This window comes from Seriola lalandi, unplaced genomic scaffold (assembly GCF_002814215.2).
Source record: "Seriola lalandi dorsalis isolate HSWRI2012SDOR001 ecotype SW California unplaced genomic scaffold, Sedor1 jcf7180002052274, whole genome shotgun sequence".
NCBI lineage: Eukaryota > Metazoa > Chordata > Actinopteri > Carangiformes > Carangidae > Seriola > Seriola lalandi.
Genome location: NW_019522827.1, coordinates 4261742 through 4280748, shown reverse-complemented (window position 1 = coordinate 4280748; position 19007 = coordinate 4261742). Strand labels below are relative to the sequence as shown.

The window sequence follows — 19007 nt, the reverse complement described above, 5'->3', positions numbered from 1 at the left end:
GGGTGGGGGTGGGGGTGGGGGGCAATGACATCCAGCAAAGGGCCACAGGCCAGAATCAAACCTGGGACCCTGTGGCAAGAACTAAGCCTAAATGGTATGCGTTCTAACAAGTGAGCAACCAAGCAAACATGAGTGCTGAAGATGTGATTACAGCCCACACACACACACACACACACACACTAAACTTAAAGTATATATCACATTTATATAATACTAAATAAATGATAGTAACGACTGATGATGAATCTTCCTCTCACACACACTCACATTCAGCACATCCTGCCATAGGGATAATCTATTAATCTATTGAGCAGCATCAAGGCCTCTCATCACCTCAGAGCTGTTAAAAAAGCAGATGCTGAGCTGCTGAGATTCAGTGGAAAAATCTCTTTTTTCTAAAGTAAGCCCCAGGCTGGGAGTGTCATTAGGCTAATACATCATTTGCTGTAATGACTTCCCTTTGTTACACTATACTTATGAGGACTTTCATTGGCCTCCTTTATTCCCTGAAACTCTCCTCTGCAGCAGCTGAACTCAGCCCGAAATTCAAATTTTAAACCTAAACACAGGCCAACATCTTTCTGTCCTTACGAAGCTAATAGGTCCTTGTTAGTGATAATACACAAACACAAACACACAAACAGCTCCACCAAAACACACACATCCACACCAGATTACTATGTGATAAATGACAAAGCAGATATTCCAACAAAAAGGGTGTCAGACTGACAGGAATTGTTTTTGCTCTGATTCCTGAAAACAGTGCCCCCGTCCACACACCCCCCACACACCTCCCATACACACACACACACACACACACACACACACACACACACACACAAAACTTCCTTCTGTGAAGTTAAACAGATTGCTACTTCAGTGTAAGCGCTCAGTAAATCAGGGCAGGCTGTCAATCTCTGAAAAATGCAGCCTCCTGGGTGCCCTTCAACATAAATCTGACACTCACTCAAATGTCTGAGGGGGAAGAGCAGGGCCACAGAAAGAATGCCCCCCCCCCCCCCCCCACAGACACTGTGGTGAAGGTACATCATTTAAAGTTGGAGTTGATAAAGAGTGAGATAACAGAGTAGAACCAAACGGCACAGTGAAGCAGACTGAGAGAGAAAATATGAATATGAAGAGAAAATGTATAAAAGCAGCACAATAGAGACTGAATCAAGGTGAATAAGCAGGATAAGTGTATGTATGTGTGTGTGTGTGTGTGTGTGTGTGTGTGCGTGTGTGTGTGTGTGTGTGTGTGTGTGTGTGTGCGTGCGTGTGTGTGCAAGCTGTGTGGTCTTTAATTGCTGGAGAAAACTCACATAAGACGCTATTTGTTCATCTGAATGTACAGTTTGAGGGAGTGAGTTGTGATGCGGCGTATGAAAGAGCTCATTTCCATGTGAGGTTTTTATTTTTTGTGATTTTTTTGTGAGTGTAAGTGATTCTGAGGGTCATGATGTTCTGTCTTTTACTACCTGTGTCAGACTGCAGCTTAAATCAGACGAGGGCAGGATCGAGTCGTGGCATGAAAGCTGAGACTCGCTCCACTGTGACATGAAGATGTTGCAGAACCATTAATAGTGCACCGTCCTAACTACGTCACCTCCTCCTCTAGATCGAAAACCATCTGTGATACTATTTTACTCTGCAGAAAGAATCCCAATCATTTCTCTCATTTATACTCAGTTTCCAGTATTTCTCTCTAACGTCATCATCACAGGGCCTCTCGATGACTGTGATTCTGACCTTTGCATGCTACACTGTTCCCAAAGTCGGACGTAAGGGGATTGAAGCTTATTCCACCATTACCTCACTGTAGGTTGGCCCAAACGACAGCACAAGCTCAAATCTGCTGTAATCAATATTTTTATATTAAAAAGGGATCAAATATCTACTTGCACACGAAAGAGTTTCCTCATAAGGACAAACCCACAGATGATTATCACCCGGCTCTGCAGTTCCTCTCAGCTCTCTGGAACATTTTAGCATCTTTCAGCTCATTGTTTTGATTTTTACAGCCACACAGTTTTGGTCGACTCTCATCAGTGCTGCTTCCAGATGCAGCTGTTTTGAGTGAAAAACTATTAAAAAAGTGGAACATAGCAGCAAAAGATCCAGATATTTCCCTCGGGAGTTGGTGGAGACAAAAAGAGAGAGAATAATGGACTTTCCATTCATCAGGTGGCCAGAAAAACTCTGAATGCATGCTAATGTTGCTCTGTCTTGTCCATGTGTAAGTAAGCAACTGTTCGCTAACAAGTTCTCCATATTAACTTCAAGTTTACAACAGCTGTGTCCCAATTCGTAGCCTTTACAGACTGCGAAGGCTGAACCGAAACGAGACACCAGCTGTGCCCGCCCTTACCCTTGCGTCACAAAGCTCAGCTCCTGTCGCCTAGCAACCTTGACCACATGTTTCTTTTTTTTCACAAAAACTTGAGGTTTTAAGGCCCTTGGTTTTAACAGTTGTACCATTAGCTGTTGAACTGAGCTGAAACCCATTATTTACATTTAAAAGTGTAATCCTCAAGATCTCTGTCGGTGTTGTTTGTTGCCATATTATTTTCATTACCAGCGTGCAATAATTCTTGGGATAATTGGGCCACGAAGGATCCACCTGTTGGATCTCAGGAAAGGAAGGCTGCATTTGAAGGAGTTTTCGAAATGGGACAGCCTAGTCATGCTGCTGTGACGCCATCGGTCTTCTTATCCTGGCTCCAAAGGAAGCGGCCCCTTAAATTGGGACACACCTAATATGTCTGTGTTGTGTCTACAGCTTTTTTCCTCTTTAGAAATCCAACAGAGGAGTTACTGATGTTACAATTCCAATTCAGCATCCTACAAGTTTCAGAATTACTGTATTACTGAAAGTAACTAGACACCACTACTGAAATGAGTGTAAAGTTTCAGCCTTTTGGAGCAAGATAATCACATAACAATCAGATGTTTTATGCTTTTTCTGTTGAGCATGTTTTGACTTTTTGCATAGTTAGAATTATGGACTGATTTTTGGATTTGTTACAAAAAAAGCTCTTCTTTCTTTTTCTTTTTTTTTTAACCACCAGACTTCAACACTTGATGAGACCTCCGCTGTTCTTGGGAGTGATAACAAATAGTTAGAGTAATGTCTTCTAATGTGTTTGTGAAGTCTAAGTTTGACTTTGCATTAGTTTTAGCATGTTTTTGCTTTAAAGCTTAATTGGGAAATAATGTATTTATTTATTGTTACAACTTCCCGTCGGTGCCACGCTCCACCCACACGCCTGATTTGAATGGCTGAAATAGCGGCAGCTGTCGGCCAAAGGTTTGAATTTCTCCAGACCTTCGTTATTTTACACAGTGGCATAAGTACATGAGATTATAAGACCCCAGACAACCAACAAACAGCAAATCACTAATCCACGATCAAGTCGCGCAATCCACACTGGAGCGATGAGAGAGCGATGGGGAGCAGGGGGGGGAGGGAGAAGACAGAGGAGAGCCTATATTTAGCTGACAATATTGCTGGTGCTGTGTTTACAGGGGAGCTTAAGACTTGGTTTCTTGGAATTGGTGTCTCATATGGCCAGGAATGCCCAGCCTCATAACTCGCTGCCACTGATATGGTTTCATCATGCAACAGCACCGGGGTTTGTTGGTAAGCATGCCACAAGGCCTTTTGTGATTGGGTTAGACTACAGGAAAACAGTTTACCTCACACACTCATTATCAGGCAAAGAATGACAGTTAACTCCATTGTGGGAAATGTTAAAGGTCCCAAATAGTATAAAGGTAGATGTCCATGTGTTTTGATTATAAAGCAGGTCTAGGTTCTATATTAATACTGTGAAAGAATCAAAGTGCTCAGTCCATGGAGAAATGCACACAGCCTGTATTCAGAAACTGAGCCTTAAAACGAGCCATCAGGACTGCTGTGACTTTATGATGTCACAACAAAGCAGTCACCACTCTCAGCCATGCCCAAAACCCCACCCACCTGGACCCACCATCCAACCTTGCAGGATTTGGTTTCTCTGAGCGTTTTACCTGAAATCTGCTATATTTTTTATTTGATCACTCAGAAACAGGTCAGTGAGACAATCAGAAGAGAGGCTCAGAGCCTCTTCTCTTCTGATTGGCCGACTGACCTGTTGTTACAAGAGCAGAGAAGCCTGAGAGAGGAGCTGTGAAACTACACTGAGATGGTTTTTGGTTCTTAAAACTACAAATATATCTTCTTATGGATCAACACTTCAAATAAAACACTGTAAAGGTGGGACCTTCAAACTTTAACAATATCTGGACTGAGTTTACCAGCTGCTAGTTTTTTGTTATATGACCTGTTAGGTTTAGGATGAACAGTTATGAGGTGTTTTCAATACATCAAACAAGTTTGGACAAAGACAAAAGCTAACTATAAATCAACACAAAAATAACAAGAGGAAGTCCCATCCAGCCCATTTACTGTATGTGTTGCCATCAGCCTGCAGCTGTTATTGTCATGACATGAAGAAAAACAGAGATACTCTTCTGTATTTTGCAATGTCAGCAACCACTAAAACACAACTGTACCATTTGCAGAAACATACAACAACACAACAGTTCAGATTGTTAGTTTAAACAGCATTTTATGGTGAAGCGATGTTCCCTTTGATATAATACTGCAAGATGCATAAGTAAATAAGCTTTTATTTGTCTTAATTTCTGAAAAAATCTGACTGCATCTCTTATGCCTGACAATATCAGGTGCTTCCCTACTGAGACACAGGGAAAAATTGAGCGATTATAGCAGAAGAGGCAACTTTCTCCCAGCGAGACCAACCGAAGCATGAGTTTGGATACACGGAGACGCTCTCAGTAAAACAGTAATGTGACTATGATGTTACACTGACAGCTGAAAAACAAATTCATTTTTCTCACACACTGCCTTGAGGCTCTCCAAAAGTCTTTTCATATTGTCAGACATCTAGGAAAACATGCACTCTTTCCCCTGAAAGCCGTTGTCCTGTCTAAAATATTTATTGGAAAGTGATACTGGTGAGATGGCCTTTTTGATAACTGAACACAGTCCGCACTGTTGAGGGAAGAATTATGATTTTTCATCCTCATACATTTTAATGTTTTTATGAGTGTGAAGTTTGGAAGATTATCCCACAAGCACAGTTAGCAGCCTGATGAGAAAATCCAGGCTGAATGCACGTTGTATAACGTAATAAACAATCATGATGAAGTATTCTCAACAGTGTTACTTACTGTTCTCTTTGAGCATTTGGCTCCCTTTGTTGACTATGAGAAATCTTAACTCAGAGACACATTGAGCACACTGCTGCTGGTGGACAGCTATGGCTAAGTCTCCCTCTAAAACATGGACAGCAACTTAGAATCCTTTTGTGAGTGGAAGAAAAACGAAAACCGGGGTCAGAATTTGGCAGGAAAGCGTTGTTCAGATCTGGCCTGGAACCTGGCGACTTGGCAGAAACAATCAGGCATTGTGGAGCATGGACGGAGAGGGACCTGTGACAGATGAGAGCAGGAGAGAGAGGGCCCCCTCTTAGAAAAACAGTACACAAAGCTCCATTCACAACTCAGGTCCCTTCTGCCACTTGTGGAGCGAGAGGAGGGCTCCAACAAAGGCCTCCGACTCGACCAATTGGGTGTAAAATCTCCAGCCGTCCCAGCTGGATAGAACTGAGGAAGTGGGAAATACCAAAGAGAAAGAGAGACAGAGAATGAGAGGAGAGAAAGAATACGGGGAAAAAGAAAAACCGAGGACTTTTCCTTGGAATTGTTTGTCTGTTGGACAGAAAATATGGTGAAAGAGAGCAAAGGGAGGCTGTTTATGGTTTAAATAGAAACACAGAGGAGCGCTCTGTATTAGTAAGCAGAAACTGTAGCAACACATGCTAAACCACTGAAAAATATTATATTATGGGTGGAATCCTTTTTAGATAGCTTTTAGGTAGGTAATGTTGGTTTATTTCAACAGCTTTGTCATTCCTCTCTGTACCAATGACACTGAACTCACCAAACTAACTGCTGAGATCTGGTGACAGTCAAATTGCTCTGACAAAGTCTGCGAGCTGTCAGCTTGTTTAGCCATAATATTATCATTGTATTTGGAAAATGAACACACCCATTGTGTTGGAAATAATCCATCACTACATAAAAAAAGTGCAAGCAAACTTTGGCAAGTGCGATAGGTCAAAGTTTAACCAGGAAGTCAGTCTTTAAAATGCAGCTGTTGTTTACAGCTCACAGTTTGGCTCATAATTTTACTATTAGCTGATGTTTTCTTGCCCTAATAAGTTTGACTAACCTGCAGAGGTTTGTTTAAAACATGTGTAATGGTCCCTTTAGACTTCTTTTTATCAATGTTCCAAGATATCAGCAATTACTTTTTTGTGCACAATGGTACCATAACCAAACTTACAAAAACAAGATTAAAGTTGTTATAAACCACAATTATTTTTAAAGGGACATACTTCAGCAGTTGAGTGTAAACTGAAGGACTCAAAACAGGCAGAGTCAAAAAAGAAAGGTCAAAATTGAAGAATCCGAGGGTGAGATATCCTGATGTTCTCTCAGAGCTTTAATTAGAGATAGAAAAGGATTTATCCTACACTTCCCATGATGCAACTTGATAGCATCTATCAAGTTGCCTCCACTTCTTTTAGATGTAATTGCTGCAGTGATGTTGCTTTGGGGCCATCAGTAGACGTCTGTGCGTCTTGTACCGGGCAACTCCCAGGTGTGAACGAGCAGCAGGGCGCTGCTAAAAAGAACATGTGCGCTCAGTTACTTTCCCTGGATAAATAGGCTAAATGAAAAAAAAACAAAAAAAAGCTTGAGGAGAATTGGCCTCGTATGAGAACGACTCTCCCAGCTCCTAAATCTTGGGTCTGTCTGGACTCTCATTAGATCATCGCACAGCACTGCAAACAGAGGGCACTGTCATAGGTCAGATATGTGGAATGTGAACACACACACGGTGCCCTGTTTTCTCCTAGAGATTCGCTCGTCCCGGCTCTTTTGCTCAAAATAGACACGTTCAATAGCAATGCCAGTTACCCCCAAACTGGCCCATTGCGTCACTGCCGTAATGGCAAGAAAAGCAGTTTTGTTTTCTGAAATTCCAGCCCATTAACATGGACTCTTTAGCCTGTAGCCAGCAGAACCAACAAGTAGCTGCTCTGTGTCAAAGCTGTAGGTGCTTATCGCATGCAACTGAGGGTATTCTCTGACCTTCTCATGACTTAAGTGAAACAATGAAGGGAGGTAAGAGGAGGGCGGATGCTGTTCAAGATGGTCGGGTCAGAAAAGTGTGCACATCAATCAGCCGTCACACCAAATCCTTTCACCAGTTTCAGGTAAACACAAGTCATTGTGTGACTATCAGTATGTTACACTGAGGAGCTCTATGTATTGACCTCATTAGAAAATATTTACAACCACAAGGCAGTCAGAGGGGATGGGCAGGGGAAGCATTCAGACACGGTACAGAGCATGACTGAATTAATTATTAATGAATGGAGCAATTTCATTCAAAAACAATGACATTATAAAAAAGTTTCCATTTGAAAAACTTTAATATTGGTAGTTTTTCTGTTTTAACTAAATAAATTCTACAGTTCCTTCTAAAATAATCAAATATTCATATTTCATAAATGATTGAGTTACATTTCATTTTCCGTCATGAACATCATCAAGAGTTTGTTTGGAATAAACAGAGGAACTGTTATATTAGGCAAGGAAAAATGTTCCTATTTGGTTATTTTATTAATAACTAGTTTCTAAATTAAATTTACAGGAAGTATAAATGTGTGAAATTTAGTATTAAAGCTAAATAAACCATAGATTGATAGAATTTTTTATCTGTATTGCTCACCCCTAAGAGTCGCCACAGCTGACCAGAGATTTTTAAATTAGAGGAAAAAGATATCACAGCACTGCCCACTGTGTTTGACTGACACGTAATGTCTGGGAGGTGCAAGGCAGACACACCACACCAATATAAACATGTTAGTCACTAGGTCAGTGGTACAGCCACATTGCACTAGATTCCACAGGGTGATGGCACCAAAGAATGGTCATCACCCAACACTCCTGTCGGGTAAATCTTAAAATTTTTTTTAAAACTTATTCTGAGATAATAACGAATTAGGCAATAATGGTGAAAACTCTTCAATTCTTAAAATAATACAAGCAAAGGTTTGAAGGTGGCTTATAGCATTCATAATATTGTTTTCTGGGTTCTCCTATAAAGCAAGTCAAAGTTTTGAGAGAAATAGGTGGTATAATATTTTGTTTTGAAATAAGTCTTGATATAAAATTGCAACAACATACTCTTTGTACCACGGGGGGAAATGTGGGGAGAAATTCACAGAATTTTCATTATTCATAACACGTACAAACTTTGTAATTTAAGGATTTTGTCTCTCATCAGAAGGACACCTGGAGCAAACATGGGGTCTGATGTCTCCATTAGTCCTGCCGATGGAAAATCTCAATTAAAGCCAATGATGGAGCACTCAAAAAATGATGAATGCGTCGTTTGTACAGTGGGCGTAAACACACACCACTATGCTTGGTCTCTGTGTTCAGGCTCTGTACCTAGGGTGATGCCGGACCCAAACCGCAGACCCCCAGAAATCCAGAAGCGGCCTTATTGACCAACACCCTCCCTTGTGCTTGTTATTTTTCCTGGCACACGAACACACCCCTAGCTAACACAAATACAGTACACATATACATTTATCTACTTCATGGCAACGATACAGAGTAAACCGCTGAAGAAACCATTGAAGACCAAAGTCAACACTCGATGGCTCAAAAGGACTGTTTGTCTGCTAAGTCCTGCCCACAGTAGTTAGAAGACCTAGTCAGTGTGAACATTTTGTCTCTTAATCCTTAAAGTAGACCACATTGTCCGGGTAGATATGCCAACACATAAACAGACATCATAAAACAGCAGACATAGAACAGTACTTAATATAAATTAAAAAATGAATCAACACAAGATATCTTTGTATGTTGATAGCTAAAAAAATATCTGTAAATAGATGGTCAAAGATGAATAAAATTGCTCTTAAAAACATTTTGCCACTTGCAAGATATTTTATGAATCCTACTATCTGGTGGGGAGTCTTAAACATTTTAACTCCCATGGGTCATGTGGTTATGTTGCTAATCTGTGGAACCTCTGGTTTGAAGTTTACACTCAATGGGACTAGAGCTTGACAAATATGTTCTCGATTTGCATTTTACCCAAAGAACATCCCCTTGGTTAAATCAGCATCTAACTCCATAAAATCACTGAAGTGTTCAAGTGATTATTACATCTATATAACCCCAGCATAACAATAAAAAGTAAAACCCAAGTGGAAATTGTTTGACACGATATAATATATGGATTAAAAACAATCATAGAACAGTAGCACCGAGAATAGAGGAGGCCCAACACTAGAACCCTGAGGAACTCCAGTGATTATTTCAAGAATTGTTGAAAACAATACTTACACCAATCAGGAGTAGTTTCAAAATGATATATACCTATAGTATAGGTCCTATACCATGAATAAAGGTTAAATGATGCCGTAAGAGTATATCAGACATAATCTGTGTTTAGACATACATCAGTGATTACACTTTATAGTGTAATTTCTGATCAGCGAATAGGCCACTGTCTCCAACCTTGACTGGAAAGTTTTCTTGAAGAGGGTTTGAACATAAATAACAATAACTATAAAATAAAATAATGATTATAAAAAAAAAACCTTTGAGGATAAGAAGCCATTATAAACTAACAAATAAATAAGCTACTAAAATATTTCAACGATAGGACATTTAAAAGACACGAGGGATCTTTTATTCCTTATTTTATTCCATCAACAATGATATAAAAGCCAATGAACAGTCAACATCTTGTGCGTCTTTACATTGACACTCTGCTATCCTTCTCTCTATCATATCTCTTTCTCCTCGCCTCTTTTCACCTCTGATATATATCAGCTTAAAGTGCACAGAGCACGCCATTTGTACAAACATCTTACAGGAGGTAATACGCTGTTTATCAGCAGGAGCAAGTGTAGTAGCAGACCGCCACCTGTCCTCTCACTTCAAGCTACTATCCTTATTATCACACTGGTTAGCTTTGACCTCTTTGGGGACGACCATAATGCCACTGTGATGCACAAATAAGCTTGTTACACAAGTTTTAAGCCGTGTTGGACCTCTACAAATATTGACAGAGGCTGTAAACAGGAGGAAATCCTATTATCTTAAGAAAAGAGACAAAACTATGGTTACACATTTTCCAGGGAAGGAAAACATCAAATGATTTTGAGATACATGATATAATATAAGTATAGAAAAGAATCTAAATCAATATTTGTTCAAAAAGAAGATGTAAGTCGATATTTTTATAAAGCACCAAAGCAATGTAATTATGTTTACTGTGCTTTATGTCAAATAGATTAAGCTGATTAAGCAATGAGAGCAGGATAATTTTGCAAAGGGTTAAGTTCCAGAAGTGTCATTGGAAGTCTATTTCAGGGTGACATCAACAGTAGAAAGTCATGATAGAAGCCTGTGGCAATACGACAGCTGCCCTCACACATTTTTCAGAGTGACTGCATTAGCCCTGAGGCTAGCAGCAGAAAAAAAAGTGAGTTTCAATAAATCATTACAGGACTCATGGGTCTCACTGCAGCTGAGAACAATCATCAGTCGGCCATGTTTACTGTTCTTCTGCAGCGTTGTTAATTTACTGCATTTGTCCATCCTTGCTTCACATTTATACTTCATGGACTGTTGAGTTAAGATGATCTGATGGCACAGAGGGACTCAATCACTCTCAAAAACAAAAGTAGAGAGCAGTTATAATAAATCTCAATTCTTAGTTTCAATTGTTGATTTGGTGACGCACATAAAAGAAAGTAAAGGCATCATCCACATGTTCCTAATTACAATAAAAAAATCACTACAATCCTAAAGGGGCAACAAATGTACAGGAATTTACTGGAGCCTCTGGTGTAGAGCGAAATTAATAAATACCGAATTAATGAATGCACAACTTTTATTTTTAGCAAATTCAAACTAATCTACAAAAACTACATTTTTGAATTCATTTGAATGTATTTGAATCTTCATAATATAAAAACAAATTCATCTAAAACTTTTTTGTAAACAAAAGAATTAGAATCAAACAAGAAGCTCTAGGGTGTAACATCATCTGCAGGAGCATCCAAACAGGTGGCTTTTAGAGCGCCCAGGAGGCGCGAAAGCCTGCTAATCCCAGATTAGGACTGACAAGTCGTTTCACTGGATGCCCCCATTGTAATCCCAGTTGCCTCTCTATCCTCTGACAATGAGCTTTGTTCCCTATCTGAGAAAGAGCTTTGAGGATTTCCTCAGCATGGTTAGCATGAAATGGCTGCATTATTCAGAGGCATGCTACTTTTGGTTGGTTGATAAACAACATATTTTTATTCAATTATTGACCGGCCTGAATCTGTAATGTGTACAGATGGTTCTAACAAGTCATTTGTGCTCAGAACACAAGATTTAATTTCCACTCATTTTGGCAGTGTATAACTCTGCCACATATACAGAAATGTCAGGAGGAGGTGGGGTGGGGGTGGGGGGATGTGTAGGAATGTAATTACATTTTTAACACATCACGAGTTTGTGTGACACTCTTGCCCAGATGGTTTTACAGTAAGTGCAACACAGCAAAATTAGATCTAGAGGCAGTTAAATTTTTACTACTGCTTTTTGATAACTAACGTTGTTATTCCATTTGCTTTGTTAAAAGGTTGAGAGCTCTATTTTTGTATTTTTAACATCAGTTTTGTAGGTTTTCCCTTGTGCCGCAAGGCAAATGACCAACGAGGGGAGAAAACTGATGAATGATAAAGATAAAACTCTCCAATTTAAAAAATTAGAAAATTAACTTTGGTTATTCTGATACATCTGAAAATATTTAAGAACAAAATCACATGATAGTCTTTATCCGTTGTCACATCCTGGTTTGTTTTAATGATGATATAAGATAGAACTGAAGCTCTGTCTATTGAACTCCCAGTCATAAACTGTGGACAAGAGAGGCTACTAAGTGGGAGGTAATGCTGAACCAGCAGTGGAGCACCATTAAAACTTCTCCTGTCCAGGAGCAGTTGTCTTGTTTGGCGGCATGAGGCATGTCAGTGTCCCTCGGCATGTCGAGCTGTCACAATCCAGACTAATCCTTTCCACGGCGTGTCCCCTGGTCTTGTTGAACCCAGACATTATAGAGCGTATGTGAGTGTGTTTAGCTGTATGTGTGTATTATGGGAAACAGGCTGTGTGATTCGAAACAGTTATGTGTGAGCTGATAAGATGTATCTGATACCGTGGACAAGAAGCCTATATTCAGTAAACAGAAATGCTGAAGAGGCAGTTCACACTGGCTGAAAAAAAGCGGGGTCGCCAAAGTGAATAAGTCATGCTTACATACAAGAGCATGTAAAAAGCATGTAAAAGCACACATACACACACTGTCACAGCCTTGAGTGTGGAAAGGTGAGAGTATGTGCTACGAGGTCAGAGTCTCTCTATACCGCACAAGGTATCCATTGTCCTTTAGCAGCGAATATACATTGTTCACAAGACCGAGCCATGTAAGGTGTTAATCTAGCCAATCACAACAGCTGTTATTCACATGGGCCTAAGCCCTTGAATCAGGGCAAATGTTCAAGACTAAGGTGGGGTTTTTCAGCCCAACATGACGTGACGTAAAGAGTGGAAAGTCTGGCAACTGTGAATCAGGCAGTAAAACTTTCATATCAATAACTTTCTATTCTGCTGCTGGGTTGCATCAATAGAAACAACACAGTAGCATTTAAAACAGAAGTGACTGTATTGTACGAATGGTTTATAAAAAGGCAGATGCCGATGGTTCTTTAATGAGAAAAATATTCTGGCACTGAAACAACGCGCCGCATGTTTTGAGTTACAGCTTGGAATAAATAGGAGAAGAATTGTATGGCAAAAGCAGCGCAAAAAAGTGACCAACAACAGAACAACTCAACAAACAATAAATGGCACTTTTTTTAAAGAAGAACCTGGGACGGGTTGTACTACTGTAAGTGAATATATAAATATCCATCCCCCCCCCACCCCCCCCCTTCTGTCTCTCTGTCGATGGTTGGGCTGTGAGTGTAACGGTTACTCGTCCAGCTGTTCTGATTTTTATCGCATTAAGTATCATATCTGGACAAACCTCTCATGAGACTCACGCAAGAATTTCACAGTTGCTGGAAGGGAGCAGCGCTTTTAATAAAGCAGTGCTTCTTTTTTGCCCGGTGCTGCGCTGGACAAGGATACACCCGTCCTCTCTCTCCCTCCCTCCCTCCCATCTCTCTCTCTCTCCCTCACTCTCTCTCCCTCTCTCTCTCTCTCTCTCTCTCTCTCTCTCTTTTAAGCCATGTCTCTCTCCATCGCAGCACTGGGCTTGCAGGCTGTAAATCACAATTAGGGGGTTCATTAGATATGGCTGATTTATTAAGACCCAGGGCTTGTCTCTGGGCCTTTCAGCTATATATTAGCTGACTACAAGATCTCATACATAGTTATGAGACATGCTGTTTACTGTATGGCGTATAGGGTCATATGCCAATAGATATTAATTATTGAATGAGATTCCATAGGTTAAATTAACAGCATCTAGATGATAAATCATTTGCATTTGTATATATTTCTTTTTCCGTGCGCTGCAGTTATTGTTGCATATGTATCTTTTAATAACCACAAACTGGCAGCAGCATCCAAACTGTGTCTCTATTATCAGCGAGTGATCCAGCATCTGAAAGGGAGCCAAGCATTTCGGAGCCTCATCCAAAGGCTTTGACAAACATACTCTGGAGCTGTTTGCCCTCTTCAACACGCACACATAAATTTGGCCTGTGTTCATATCACAGTTACTCCAGTCTTAAGTGTCCCTGGCTCACAGAATGCTGTATTGTCTCCCCTGTAAATCAAACTGCATTTATCACGCTGCATATCAGCCATTGTCAACAGTCGCCTGTAAACACAGGAACCAGATAAGGTGGTGTGTAAACTCTTTCATGTCAAAGAAAAGTAATGCTCTGTTAGCGCACCACGAGCTCACTAATCCACCATCTCTGACCTGCTATTCCTGCCCTGCCAAGACCAAATGACTGAGCTCAATACATTACATTAACATTCGAAACGCACTGCAAAAACATCCTGAAACCGCAATCAACAGCTTTTGATTTCCAAAACGGCCCTTCATGAACCAGGCCTGCATCCAAAATCATTTTCCTTTCTTTCTTTTTCTCTCTCTCTATCGACGTCTCTCTTTTCTCCAGCATACCAGCATGCCTGCTCATCCCCTGGCACCTTACGGGCCGGATCATTGAACCTCAAGGGAACTATAGAAATAGTTCTGGATTAGTTACAGCTTGAACAGGTGAGCTCTGACTTGTTCAGGCCTATTTATAGTGAGCATGAAATCCTATTGTTAAGAATAGAGGAGGGTTTGCAGACACAGCATAGATGGGAAGAGGAGATAAAGAAAGAGAAAGAGAATCTTGGCTCATTCGAAACCCTTCCTGTTCTTAATCTAGACACTGATCTGAAGTGATCACTTAGACTAATACTAATGACACTGTACATTCCTATAAAGTGACATAAGGATAAATATCACAAACAAGATCTGCCTCAGGTGTGTGTGTGTGTGTGTCTGGAAAGAACTAAAAGCTACAGCCTTTTTACAGCCTATTTTTCACTTCATACTATGATTTCCTTGAAGTTATACCATTTAAGCATTGACTATAACATTCTTTAACGGAACTGAAAATAAAAGTTAAAAGATAAATTAGAAAAAAGTGACACCTTCTACAAAATAACTTTAAGGCAGCAAATAACAATTATTCTAATTCTTGATTAATTTTTGATTAATGATTTGGTCTATAAATGATAGAAAATTGTGAAACAGACCCTTTTAATTGCCTTTTTTGCACCACTAACAGTTAAAACCCAAAGATATTTAATTTACTATCATGTTTTTCTTTTTTTTGCCACTTTTGCTCAAAAATAACAACTTTGACGGTTACTTGCACACTCAATAGATCAAACCAGCCTCTCAGTTACAGTAACAGTGAAGTGTAATTAAAACATTTCGGGTCGGGGCATGTATCCTCACACACACACACACACACACACACGCTTTCCTCCGGCTGACTCCTGGTACATGACTAATTGACGGTGACAGAGAACAAAGGAGAGGATTACGGGATTGAGCGTGTGACACACAGCCACAGGTCAGGAGGCGGTTTAGTCTCTAACTGTGATTATGGACGAGCAGGTGTCAGCGGAGGACGCAGCCGCAGCCGACACCTCTACACGCTGCTCGTCCCCGTTCCAGTTGCCAGTGGGACGGGCTCTGCTGTGTGATACTACAAGACATCAACCGGTGTCAGCAAGACAAAAGCAGAAGAGACGGATCAGGCCCATGTTTGATGGACCTGACTGAATAAACCAGGCACCATGTTTCACTGCCTTTATTTCTTTATTGCCTTATTGCTTCGTGCCTAATTATTAATTAAAACATTTTTAACTGTTAAATTGAATTGAAGACCTTGAGCCTAAATTCATGGAAATAATTCCCATTGCAGAACATTTTCTGAAAAGTTGGCATCTTCACAAAGTAAAAAGGTAATGCATGGTATGAATTATGGCTCAATTGGCCACTTATTATCTTGTGCGCTTGGAGAAACACTGTGTTATTCGCTTTAGCCGTCCGGCCTCTTTATCAGCGCAGCCTATAATTGCTCGACGGCCCCGTTGATTTTGAAGCTAACCAGAAGCGATGTCATCCCTCGGCTCTCGCTACAATGGGGCTCATTGGATTAAGTTCGAGCAGGCTTTGTTAAAAGCTGGTGCAAATCTAATCAAGGAAGAGACCGCAATTACGCTAGCATGTACTTAAACGAACCGATCACTAAAAATGAAGGCATTGGGTGTAGGAATGCGATCAGCAGCCATTAAGGCCAGTTAATTTCAGCTGATGGCAGCTTTAAAATGAGATGCAGGATTTTTTTTTCTTTACTGTAATGAGAATACTGTAATGACGACAATGCGGGGCTGTTGGTGTTTGGTAGTGAGCTGCGTTCAGGGTCAGTAAAAAAAAAAGAGTGGTCACACATGGGAAGCTGCCACAAGTCTCTTGGAAACAGGTGTTAGCTTTGCAGCAGAGGTAATTGTTGCAGAGACGGCACTTTGTGTTCTGACCTTCCCTCATTCTACCTACATGGACGACACTGCATTCAAGCACAAGCTATTTAAAAACCCTCTGCTTTTTTTTAATGAAGTGTTGACGGAAGCCAAACAGCTGCAAATAACCTCTTTCCAGCTACAACCTGTTGAAGAATGTAAAAAAAAAAAAAAGGTGATGAGGTATATTGTTTGGAGGGAATGATGGGCTGGATCACCATGATCTAAGAACCAGGCGGTGTCCCCTGTAGCCCCTAGCACAACAGCTGAAACTGACCCTGACCCCTGACCTCGATGACCCGTGAAAGTTAAAACAGGAAGCAATTATCCTGAATATCAGCAGGTCCTGTGGCATTCCTCAACAAGAAGCCTGAAGACCATGCAGATACCAGTTGTCACCAAAGAAAGAAGACATGAGCATGTACTCGTGGACAGACTGGTAGTGTAGCTGAATAGTGTGTGCTGGGAGGAAACTTTCCTTGGAATAACAAAAAACATTTTTATAAATTCTTAAATAGCAACTGAAATACTCTGAATGAATATTGAAATAGTGTTTTAAAACTTTAGGACAATTTAAAGTAACAGAGTGTAAAATTACAGATTTTCAAATTATGGTGTTATATATTTTTGTTTAGTCTTTTGTTTTTAGCACAGAACAAAACAAATGAAACACATGTTTATAGTCATAAATCAGTAGGTTAAACTACATAACTAACTTTCCTGAAAAAATAAAGCACAGCTCCTCACCGACAGACTCCGATGTAAGAACAAACTCAAAAAACACATTTACTCTCAGTTCTCTTCAACATTTTCCCTGTTCTCCTCCAATTTTAGCTTCGCCAATTCCCTGTGTACTACAGGTCCCTCCACTGCCAACTCCTTCATTTGGCCTGGTGTGTGTGTGTGTGTGTGTGTGTGTGTGTGTGTGTGTACGTGTATGTACGTGCATGTGTATGTGTCATGTGCTTTTTCCAAGGCACCAGCACTGAAGTCGCCATTAGAAGGTTAAGACTTCAGCAGAAGAGAGGTTGGACTTTATGTCCGGTTAACAGGACATTGGAGGGACGGAGGGGAGGAAGGAATCATGATGTCTCCTAATCATTTTTGATAATCTGGTCACCCTGGTTACTGCACATGAACTGCTATCTCACTCAATGACGTCATATTCAGCTGTGTGACACGTGAGGGTGATGTAAAAAAAAAAAAAAAAACACTTGTAAGGAACACTTGTTGCACTTATTCAAAGTTTCCCGTCATTAGTCTCCCACGACCGGTCTGATGACACTTCTTAGAATTACTTTCATTTGGACTTTTTTGAAGTTTTGAATATTATTTAAGCACTTACCACTAAGAGTCACAAGTCAGACACAGGAATGTGCTCCCTTCTCGTCTTCCCACCTGCCGACACTGTCCACTGTTTTTCATCCAAAAACTTATCGCCACCATAGATCCATATAAGTTACAGTGCACACCACATGCAGTAAATGCAACATCAGTTCCAGCTGGAGACCTTGCTGTCTGTCATACCCCTCTCCCGAAAATGCCTCTTTCTAAAATCGTTGCCGTTCGGGAAACAAGATCCCCAGAGCTTGTCCACAGGTGAGGTAGTACTCTGTTCCTGTCCCTAATCAAAGCCCAGAACCCACAGATGATGCTGTGGAGCTGACCAGCAGCCCCCAGCTGAAAACTGGTCTCACTGGTTGTCTTTAAGGAGGCGTGAACATGTGGCCTCCATGTCAAGCAGGGTGTTACTGAAAAAGAGCACCCCCTGACGAAAACGCTTTCCCTGGATAAATCAAAGGTTAAAATATATAGATCCATCTCCAAGCTGCTCTCCTCCCTCACCTCCCTCCTTTCTCACTCTGCCTCCTCATCTAGCCTGTGCATTACCTCATCAGAGGAGGATCTGCCTAAAGCCGCAGCGGTCGCACAACAGACAAAAGCGCTCATCTCCAGGAAGCCGCTGCCGCTGCCTGTGGTTTTGGAGAGAGGAGAAGAGAGGGGAAAAAGTGACTCAGCCCCACGGCTCCTTTCTTCTCTCTGCCGACTTAGGGATAAATGGAGGGATAAAGCACAGGGGGAGATAATATTTAGAGCAGGCCCCATTTCAAGGGCAATAGAAGAGAGAAAGTGGGGTATGAGCTTGGGTGGTTTGGGAAGTAGCCACGAGGGTCGGTCTATACTGTTACTGGCAGCGGGCCTCGCACCGTGGATTTATGTGTAGTGGGGAGGAACCGCTGCTGGCCCGGCCCTGCCTCAAAGCCCCGGCCGCTGCAAGCTCCACGAGCCTCTTCAAAACAAACCAGATGGGCCTCAGACGGGATGTTGATGAGGCATGAGTGTGCAAAACACAAACATGCACGCAAGCACAAACACAAATAAATCGATACAGACTCGGCCTGACAAACAACTAAATACATAACACACAAACATATGTACTGGTCGCGCATGCGCTGGCGAGCTGGCACGCATGAACGAATGTACTGACTTGAAGCGTGGCCGTGGCAGATCGCTGAACTTCACTCCTCTTTTCCCACCGTTAAATAAGTTCCTTGCCGCAAACTTGCAAGGCATTCTGTCCACTTTAGGCCTAAGTGGACATTTCATATGTGTGGACAAATCAGATCAATTAACTAAACGTCCCAGCTCAAGGGGACATAATAGCTCACTGTTAACATAAGGTTAAGCACTGAGAAACTTCACTAAATTTTGTTAGACGCTGCCCATTAGCCGCACTGATCCGTCTTACACTG

General features: G+C 41.1%; 1 protein-coding gene across 5 annotated transcripts in view; it reads right to left on the bottom strand.

Annotated features, from left to right (window-relative positions):
- The window catches only part of LOC111650381 (transcription factor SOX-6-like), a 117515-nt gene that overhangs the window by 76777 nt on the left and 21731 nt on the right, over window positions 1–19007 (bottom strand). The window lies entirely within an intron of this gene.